This window comes from Balaenoptera musculus, chromosome 5 (assembly GCF_009873245.2).
Source record: "Balaenoptera musculus isolate JJ_BM4_2016_0621 chromosome 5, mBalMus1.pri.v3, whole genome shotgun sequence".
NCBI classification, from domain to species: Eukaryota; Metazoa; Chordata; class Mammalia; order Artiodactyla; family Balaenopteridae; genus Balaenoptera; species Balaenoptera musculus.
The window spans coordinates 79373422-79383758 of NC_045789.1; the positions used below are offsets into that span (position 1 = coordinate 79373422).

The 10337-nt window shown below is 35.1% G+C and overlaps 1 non-coding gene across 1 annotated transcript; it reads right to left on the minus strand.

The window, feature by feature from the left end:
• Positions 1 to 328: 328 nt before the first annotated feature.
• On the minus strand, positions 329 to 400 carry TRNAD-AUC. The gene has a single exon. It is a non-coding gene; the product is annotated as a tRNA-Asp (tRNA).
• Between the last annotated feature and the right edge of the window lie 9937 nt (positions 401 to 10337).

Consider the following 10337-nt stretch of genomic DNA (forward strand, 5'->3'; position numbering starts at 1 on the left):
TCATCTTGACTTTCTAAATTTTTTGTTGGTTTGTTTAAGTTATGAAACTGAAAATCTCATGTGCACATCAGTATCACTAACTTGTTAAATGTTAGGTTGTCCTGGGACTGATTGATGTCCTATGTTGTCAACTCTGTTTTCCAGCTCTTAAGTCTGAGTTTCACCTATGACCCTATCTCTGCTTGTTTTCTTTAAACTTTCACAAGAGCTAATAGACAGTAGAGTTACTCCAAGTGAGATTTAGCTAAAAAATTCTTCTCCTTCCTATATATAATTTTTCATGTTTTTATTTATTTATTTATCTATTTATTTTACGGCTTGCGGGATCTTCCCTGACCCAGGATCGAACCTGGGCCCTGGCAATGATAGTGCCAAGTCTTAACCACTGGACCACCAGGGAATTCCCTTGTGCTTTTATTTTTAAAAAAGCATTCCTATGTGATGAACATAAAGAGGATATTCCTTAAAACCACTCACACACAACTATGTAAGAAATGATAACTGTCCCAAATTGGCATGGGAAGCTGACGAGAAGCTGTGTAAGACTGCAGTAGGAATTAGTATATTTGTTCTTTAGCACTGCCTGAGAAAACCATACATTGGAAAGAACATCCTTCCCCTTCATTCACTGGGAAATAAACAGGCGGCAAACAGGACTGCATTCTAAAGCAGATGGAGTTGGAGGCCTGAAAGATTAGCATAGCTCCAACAATCAGAAATTGCAAACTAAATTGTTTTTCTTTTCACAGATTACTTACTAATGGATGTAATTCCTTACATTTAGTCAGACAAAAATTTCTTTATTGGACCAGGTAGACTTCCCAGGTAAATCTTGTTATCTTTAAGGACAATTGGATGCCTGTGGTCAGAGTGGGTGTATTTTTGCTGCTGTTTTATCATTTATAATGTAGTTTAAAAGGTTTGATTACATTTCAAGCCAATATACTCATCTCTCATCCCTCTATAATTGGGCTTCAGAGACTTGAGATTCAAATTGGCTTACATATAAAGTTATAAATGCGAATTTTATGGATGTCAAATAAAACAAGAAGTTTTAGATGCTCAGTATTATGGAGAAATGGAAAGATGAGTTTCTATGGTTTGCCAGCTGATCTCACATAGATGAGTTCCCTTGATTCCTTCCACAGTGTTTGAAGTGGATATGCTTACATTTATCAAATTTATGAGAATACCAGCATTCAGAGACATTAAATTGTCTAAGGTCTCATAGGTAGGAACAGAAGACCTGGGAATATAGATATCATAATTTTAATCTTAAACTCTTTATAGGATAGCACACTCCCTTACATAGCAAATTAAATTCCTTACCAGACATGTTATAACACAATAGTTACAAAAATTCTGTTTTGTAATAATTGACTCTGCCAATTCATTAAGTACATTCCCATCCTTCTCTCCCTTCTTACTTCTTTCCTTCCATCTCTCCTTCCTTCCCTTCCTTCTCTCTTTCCTTCCAACATATTTTATTGGGCACCACAATGAACCAGATCATGTTTCATTTTAAAGGGGACATAGATTCATTGAGCTGTAATTCTCAGGTAATGACAGTTGTCTCAAGGAGTCCCAGGCTTCAGAGATGGAGACATGGGCCTATACTGGGTGAGCTAGGAAATCACGTCCTCATGAGCCTGGCAAGATGGTATAAATCTGGTGGGAGAAAAGGAAAGTTCAGAGTATGGCGCATAGTGTAGCCACCTCTAAACAGAGCTACATGGCCAGTCCTACTTTTCATGTGAGAATTTTATTACCCTAATTTTAGCTAACAGCAAACTTAAGTCTTATATATAAAGTAACATTGACCATTTAATCTACGCTCCTTGGTCAAGTAGTTCTATCTTTAGAAATCAGACTGGGAATGACAGAGATTGAATTTGGGGATGTGGCCGCTGGACAGTCCTTTGCCGCATGTCTCTGGAGTCAGATTTAACACAGTTTTGAATACTACCTACCTTTGAATGTTAATTAAAAATCAGTTTCCCTGGACTTTTCATATGTTCATGATATACTTTTAATTAATTACAGTTCTTTACTTTTGTTCATTCATTTCTTTCTCTATAAACCAAATATAAATTAAGGTTTAATATTTTTTTCCTAGCCCAGTGGTAGGCTCTGCAGTTAGAGGAAAGAAAAATAAAGATCTCTGTTCTCTGAACTCCATTCAAATTGTGACTGGTGTATGTTTGCTGTAGTTTTACATTCTCTATTCGGCTTTCACCAACAAGCATACCGATGGGTATTATCAGAATACAAGTATCAGTGTATTAAATAGAAGTAAACATTTTAACATGTTTATCATCTCTTAGAATTTGGATATTGAATTGTTTCATCGATGTATTACATAATAACATAGTACTTGTGATTTAAAAATACACAACAGTCTACCATTCAGATTTAAGTTTTGGACCAAAAAACTTTTTATGGGAAAGTCCCAAGACATCGCTTAAAACACCTTGAGAGGAATCTGAGATGAGTTGATTGCCACCTTGAGACAAAGCAGTGCTGAACCTTATCAAGATTCAAGCCCATCCAACTACCTTTCAACTTTTCAGTTTGAGAACTTGATTTTGCATTCAACACAATCTCTCGGCATCTGAAGCTCTGTCAAACTTAACAGCTCTGCTTTACATACATGTTTTGAAAAGCCTCACAGATTCTCTGTTTGCACATACAGTGTACCTTTTAAATAATATAAACTTGAAGCAGCATTGAACGATTATTTTCATAAAAGGAAAACTAGAAACCAGTGAAGCTTACATATTTGCTGTCTTCACAGGAAAAAGAAATGCACTCCTTGCCTTATTTTCACTCTGTAGCAGAGCTCTGCCATTTTGAGACTGTAAGCACAATTCTTTTTTTCAAATAATTCAGAGCCAAGATATGGGGTTGCTTCATTTCTCACTAAACCTAAGAGCTTTTCCAATCATAAAGTAAATGTTTTCTCAAAGAATTGGAACTCTGGGACACACATTTTACCTATTCTTTGTAGCCCAGAATTCCAGTGAATATTATTGGTAACCTATAAACTCAAAGACTGGTAACAACACAGAGCCTACTACAGAGTTTGATTGTGCTTAAAAGACAGAGTGTAGACCATGGGGTGGTGATAATTCTTTCATGATTTTCTTTTTGTTATGTCATGATCTTATCTACATTTGTATCTTATTCTTAAACTCTTTATAGGAGAGCATATATCTTGTATATTAATCAAAGTTTCTTTATTTACAAATTTACATGTACAAATTACTATTTACAAAAAGCATGCTTTATAAATATGCTGATTGATCCAACCAATTCATATATGTACATTTCCTTCCTTCCCTCTTTGTTCCCATTTTCATCCTCCTCCCTCCTTCAATTACTCCCTTTCCCCTTCCCTGACTCCCTCCTCCCTTCCTTCTTTTTTTCCATCCAACACGTGTATCGTGCACCACAATGAACCAGGTTATGTTTCAGTTCCACGGAAAATGGGTCCATTGATCTGTAATCATAATGCTTGCAGGATGATTGTTGACTCATCCCAGGGGTCCCAGGGCTTCAGAGATCAGAGACCTGGTACTATATAAACTTGTAAAGGTTTAGAAATCTCATTTTTATTCTCTACTCTTTTCTATAATGGATTTCCTTATAGAGAAATAAATGTCTCTTAGTCTGTTCTATCCTCTGGACTTAGTAATCATGTATAGATATGAATTCTATAGGTGCTACAGGGAATTCTGAATCTGATGCCTTCATGCCTGCATTAGAAATTTGATCAAAGGAAGAACATTATAAGGGCCTGGAAGGGTTTGGTGCTTACATTTTGCACATTCCATTTTAACCCTGGTGATGCCACATGTTTCTAGTTAACATCCAACAGAGATGAGCACTTTACTAGGCTCAGCAGTAATTCATGCTGTGAGCTCATAAATAATACTACAGGTGTTGCTTAATAATAAATAACGTTATCAGAAAAAAAAATAATGTTATCAGGAATAAAAAAGATCAACACAGAAGAAGGGGCAAAGAAAAATAGCAACCTAAAATGTGACGTTTTCCATGGTTCTTACCAAAATCTTAAGAGGTTACTCCTGATAAGTAAATTTTCTGTGTTTATTTAGCTCATAGATAACCAGACTGGTATTCATAACCTTAAAAGTTTAGAAATCTGGCTACAAGTCTATATGCATTCCAGTCTACTGTGATTCCTCTCCTATTGATACAAACCTCCCATTTGCTGCATGCTGAGACAAACTTTTATTTTATTATGTATGTATGCATTTATTTAGTCATTTGATACTTATTATCTACTATGCTAGACATGGATTTATAAGAGATGCAAAAGAATGAGGCAACATGATATAGTTGAATAAGTATTGGAATCAGGCAGATTTGGATTGAATTCTCATTACTGTCATGGAGACTCAAGCTGGTAGTGGCATTAAGTCATGCCCACAATGAAATGTAATATAATGTCAAAAGTAGCATATTTTTAGTACTATATGAATATGATAGCAAATAAATGCTTAGAATTCATTGGAAGAAGACCTTACAGTGTGTGAGGGTGTTCATATTTAGTTACTTTGCATCTATATACATAAATCTATCTAGTACAATCAGCCTGAGAAAGACACCCATGTCTTTTAAAGTCCACTTGGAATTATCAAGTTATATAGAACATTTTACAATTTTGCTATATTTTAAATAAAACTTCTAAAATGTTTAATAACATAGAATAATCCTACTACAACATAATTTCTTTATTTAGCTTTACTTCCTAGAATGGAGTACACATTTAAAACATGTATCTAAGTGGGACATAAATATTCCTGATTTATTAGTCTATTGAACAAAGTTTATATTCTCCTTTTAAAGATATTAACCTTCATGTTTTGCATCCTGTCTGTCGAATAACTGTAAGAGGAAGAAGAGGAATACACTCATTTTGAAACATTTTACTGATTTATCCCATTCCTGACTCTCTCAGTTTCCTGTACTGTTTGCCCTTAACAAATCTGAGTGCAATACAATCAGAGGTTGTAAACTGGCAGCTGGAGGACCCCAGATGGTTCACAGATGCATTTTGTTTGACTCATACAGTGTTGGCTTACACAGTATTTGTATTTTATTCTCAATTATAACTGGGGGATTTCACTTCATTTGTGAATAATTGACTTCCCTTGAAAAAATACCAGAAAATTTCATACCAGTGGATCTTTTTTCAAACATTGTGATTATTGGCTGTGTTGAGGTCACCTTCCCTCTAGTTCACCACAGTCCTCACCATTCCATATTGCATCCTAACACTGAGGCCCAATGTCAATTTCTATGTAGCAGAGCACTTGTGCTATTGTTTTTCTTATTGTTGAATGAGAAGAAAAGTTAAATATTTTTAATACCTGCCTCTATCTTATACAAGGCCAGCATTGCATATTTATATAGTCATCTGTTGAAATCCATGGTGGATTGGTTCCAGGAACCCTACAGATACCAAAATCCATGGATGCTTATGTCCCTTATATAAAATGTGTAGTCAGCCCTCTGAATCCACAGGTTTTGCATCTGCAGATACAGAAGGCAACTGTATTGTATGCCTTTCTCTAAAATTATATGATTTTAGGACTCCTATATCAATCATTGGATAGTTGACCCAGTACAGTGAAAAGAATCAAGCAGATTTAGATTCTGACAGATCTGGGTTCAAATCCAAGTTTGCCACTCACTGATGGCATAATAGTACAGTCAGCCCTTGAGCAACAGGAGTTTGAACTGTGGAGGTCCGTTATACATGGATTTTTTTTTTCCAGTAAGTACATATTACTGTATTACACCATCCACAGTTGGTTGAATCTGCAGATGCAGAGCCATGGATATAGAGTATGTGTGGACTGTACTGGGTAGAATGAGAGTTGGCACTAATAACCCCTGTATTGTTTAAGGGTTAACCATATACAAATTAAGTCAAGTGACTTAACCTTGCCAGGCCTTTGAGGTATCTAAAAGAAAGTACTAAAAGTATTTTTATACTTCTAAAGAAATTGAAATGTATTTAAAATATTTATAGAAATTAAATACATTTCAAAATTATTTTTATGAGAAATACGTAATACAATGCTTGTATGATACCTTTGGTGCAGAGCAGACATTACATATACATGCAACCTCCATGCAGTGATGAGACAGATTTCTTTGTGGACTCCTGTATTTTGGTGCTTCTCAGTATCATAAGGAAGTGTTAGTCTTGCTTCTCCCTCCTCAGGTCTTAGCAGGGAACTAAGGAGTCATTAATAGAGAGTCATTAATAAGGAGTCATTAAACACAACTACAAACATTGCTGCTTCTAAATTCCTTAGGAAACATAGAAGTTGTCTCTGTGACATGCCATCTATTCTTTTTTTAAATCTGTCTTCTGATTAGAGCAGAGCATCTAAAAATCTAAACCCTGTATTGTTATCTATGCCCCCTCCTTGTCAAGTTTAATTAATAACTTGTATTTTGGCCTTATTTCTCCCGCCTACACTGAAGAAAAATCCCTATGCCACTATGGTGATCATTACTATAAATATGTTGTGAAGAATACTCTATTTCCTTACCATTTTTTAATGTATAAAAAACCATTGCAGGAATTTATCCTTAATTATATTAATCATTTTTAGAAATACATGTTCTTCTGTGGGGGGTAATCCTGTTTTTTAACAGTATGTGCAGGTCCATTTATACACGGATTTTTTTCCAGTAAGTACTAAACTCATAGTGAACAACATAATGAAACATCCTACCCTCTGACACCCTAAGAGGGTCTGAAGGTTCCTCTCAGCCTGTCAAAACTTCAGACAGACTTCTTCCTGACTCTAGGGCCCTGTCTTCCCTTTTCTTGGAGCATTTACTTTAGAAAACTTGCAATTGTAAATTCTTTCTCTGCCCCTTTGAAATGTATGTAACTCTTTCCCTAGCTTCCTGCCAGTTTTATAGCCTGGGAAATGTCTTTTTTCAAGGACCTGGGAATCATCTCTTTAAAATGAAAACATATAAGGAGATAACATCTCTATCTTCTGGTCTCTGTAGAAGGTTGGAGCCTAATTTCTATGCCAATTAGCAAACACAGATGTCCTACTCACAGAGAAAAACATTTGTAAACTTAGGAATAATTCAATATGCTCCACTCATCCCATTGATCAACTTGTCCCCTAATGTTCTCCAGTTCTTTCTATTAGATCTAGCCCTTAAAAATTCTCCCACCCTTTGTTTCAGCAGAGCTGAGTTCAGTCTCTCTCTCCTATTGCAATAACTTGAATAAAGTCTTCCTTGCTTGTTTAACTTTGTCCAGTGTAACTTTTACCTTGATACGTTTTTGAACTACTCTTAATAACTCAGTCAAATTTATACCTGCTTCTAAGAATACTGTATGTTGTGTACCATTTCTCAATTATATATTTATAATATTTTGTTTTGAAAGTCTTTTTAAAATTTCCTTATTTTAACCTTTTAATTTTAACTTTATTATGTTTTATTGTATTTATTTGCTAAAGAGAAAATTAAATATGTTTTGGAAGATGGAAGGAAGAAAAATCAGTTTCTTTTTTTTATTTGCTACTGTTACAGTGGGATGGTAATGGCATTATGGAGTCATGCAGACATAGTGAGAAAGATTTTTACAGAAGGTTACAGAAATTTATGTATATGGTTAGTAATATAGGTGGTAACACAGAACACTCCCAGAAAGGATCAACTTCCCAGAGTTTCCTACAGATGTAAGCAGTTGTGGATAATCCCTCTTATTCAGAGGAGAGAATGTGGAAAGTCCCTTTGGACCTTCATTCTTTCAGTGTTTTTTTTTTCTTTTTAATCTTCCTGACATTTCTCTAACTCCTGACTGTTCCATGACAATGGGCTCATATGTGCTCACTCTTTAGGGGAAAAAAAACTGTTGCAAAAAGCCCTTCACTTTCCTTACAAGATTAAGTGAAGTAAAATTTAATTTCCTTAAAGTGTCTCTTAGCAGATCAATGATTCAGTCAGTCCAAAGTCCATTCCTGCATCTCAGGCCATATTCTTGCCATTGTGGAATAAAACTGAAAAAACCTATGATTTTGTGCATCCAAGTTTGATAAAACATAATTTATTTGATGAGTGTGTCTTATAAAATATATTTGTCAAAGAAAGGTATTCTTAATGGAGGCAAATAAAATCAACTGTGAATATTTTGGGGGTAAAATGTTTACACATTTTAATATAAAAGTTGCATTTAGAATCTTTTCCATTGAGTATATTGGCTCTCTGTGGACAGGTGCTTCAGCAGGAAGAGTCGTGGCTGTTCATATCTTCCTTTAAGAGAAATTGCTGCAAGGAGTACGGCTGTCTCACAGCCTCCAGCTGCCACACCTAGGGATCTGGTGTGGCATTCATGCTGAGGCATATTCTCTCTGAGATCAATCCATATGCAATATATTGAATTATGTTCCTTAAATTCCTATTTTGAAGCCCTAACCCCTCACCCCCCACCCAAATGTGACTGCGTTTTGAGATAGGGCCTATAAGGAGGTATTAAGGTTAAATGAGGTCATTAGGATGGGGCCCTGGTCCCATAGGATTAGGGTGCTTTTGAGAAGACATACCAGAGAGCTTGGTTTTTCTCTTCCTTTGTCATGTGGGGAAACAGCAAGATGGCGGCTGTCTGCAAGCCAGGAAGTATTCTCAGTAGAAATCAAATTGGCTGGCACATTGATCTTGGACTTCCCAGCTTCCAGAACTGTGAGAAACAAATGTTCATTGTTTAAGCCACCCAGTTTGTAGTATTATAACAGTGGGAACAGACTAAGACACCAGCCAATAATTGAGCCTCGGGGTGGGGTACTAAAGCTGGGTCCTTTCCACTCAATGCAGTCTTTGTTGGAGACTCCTCAGAAGCCTGGCCTAGATTTTACCAGAGCTGTGCTCTTTCTACACTATTTTTCTTCCTTTGATCTCTCCTTTCACAGGTATTAGACCTGCATCATGGTCTAGAGACTCTCCCTGCCTACTCCTGGTCTTTTTCTTCTTTATCCTCCATCAGTCTCTTGCACATGTGAATTCATCCTGGCATCTTATTTCAGGAGGACTGAACTGACACAAAACTCAACTTAAAATGATAGCAATTTCAAAATTTTTAGTCTTAAGTTTCAACTGTGAAGTAGGTTCCAGGCAATTTTGTGAAAACCAAAAAGGATATTAAGACCATATTTAAAAATACATTCTTCTGAAAAACACAGTATTAGAAAAATAAAGCTAAGAAGCTTATTAAAGTGTGTAATTATCTACCAAGAATAATTGTCTGTTCTGTTTTTATTTTAATGTATAATAAGATATAAATATATAGTTGTTTGTTTTTATATTTACTGACATACTTTAATGTTTGGAAATAACTAGTTTTTAAAAACAATTTTTAAGCAGGAGTATATATAAGTTTACAAATATAATACAACACATTTTCAGTCAAAAAATAAATATTTCAAAAAGTATGTAATTTTAATTATTTCAGCACTCTGTTTTAGAACTCAAAAGTGTCATGGTTAAATAATATAGTCACACTACCTGTAGGGTACTAATCGTGATCACATTGACCATTTATGTAAAAAGGCTAGCAAAACTTTAAGGTGATGTATCAGTCAGGATTAGCTAGGTTACTCTGTGGCAAAAAAATAACTCTAATACTGCAGCAGCAACAAGCAGTGGCATGTTTTCTAATTCAGAATAAGTTCTTCCTATCCTTCCTTTCCTCCTCAATTTCATTTTTCTCTTACATTCTCCAAATATGAATTGATCATCTATTTTCTTCATTGCCTGAACTCTGAGCTATAGAGCTACATAATCAGCAATCTACAAGAAACTTCCCACAACAAATCTCTAAAAATAAAAACATAAAAAAGCTTCTAAGGCAGTATCTGACTTAGTACCAAATGGTATTAGAGGGAAATAATTATATATTTATTCACAAAATATGTATTGACAAGCTACCATATGCCAGATGTTATTCTGGCACTAAGATAGAGAAGGAGAAAAACAGAAATTTTTTTTCCCCTCATGGAGCTTACATTCTAGTTGGGAGAGGTCAATAACAAACAAATAAACAAGTAAAATTTTAATTTTTTCAGACATAATGATTGTATGTGTCAAGGAAAGTTTCACTTAAGCATGACATTTAAGCACAGACTTTGTGAAGATAAAGGGCCAAACCATGAATGTATCTGGATGAACATTCAAAACAGAGTTAGTAGCTATATTTAGAATATAGAACTAACATGGTTTGCTAAGAAATGGGATTATCAAAGAATGAAATTCCCATTTATCGACTTTGGGATAGA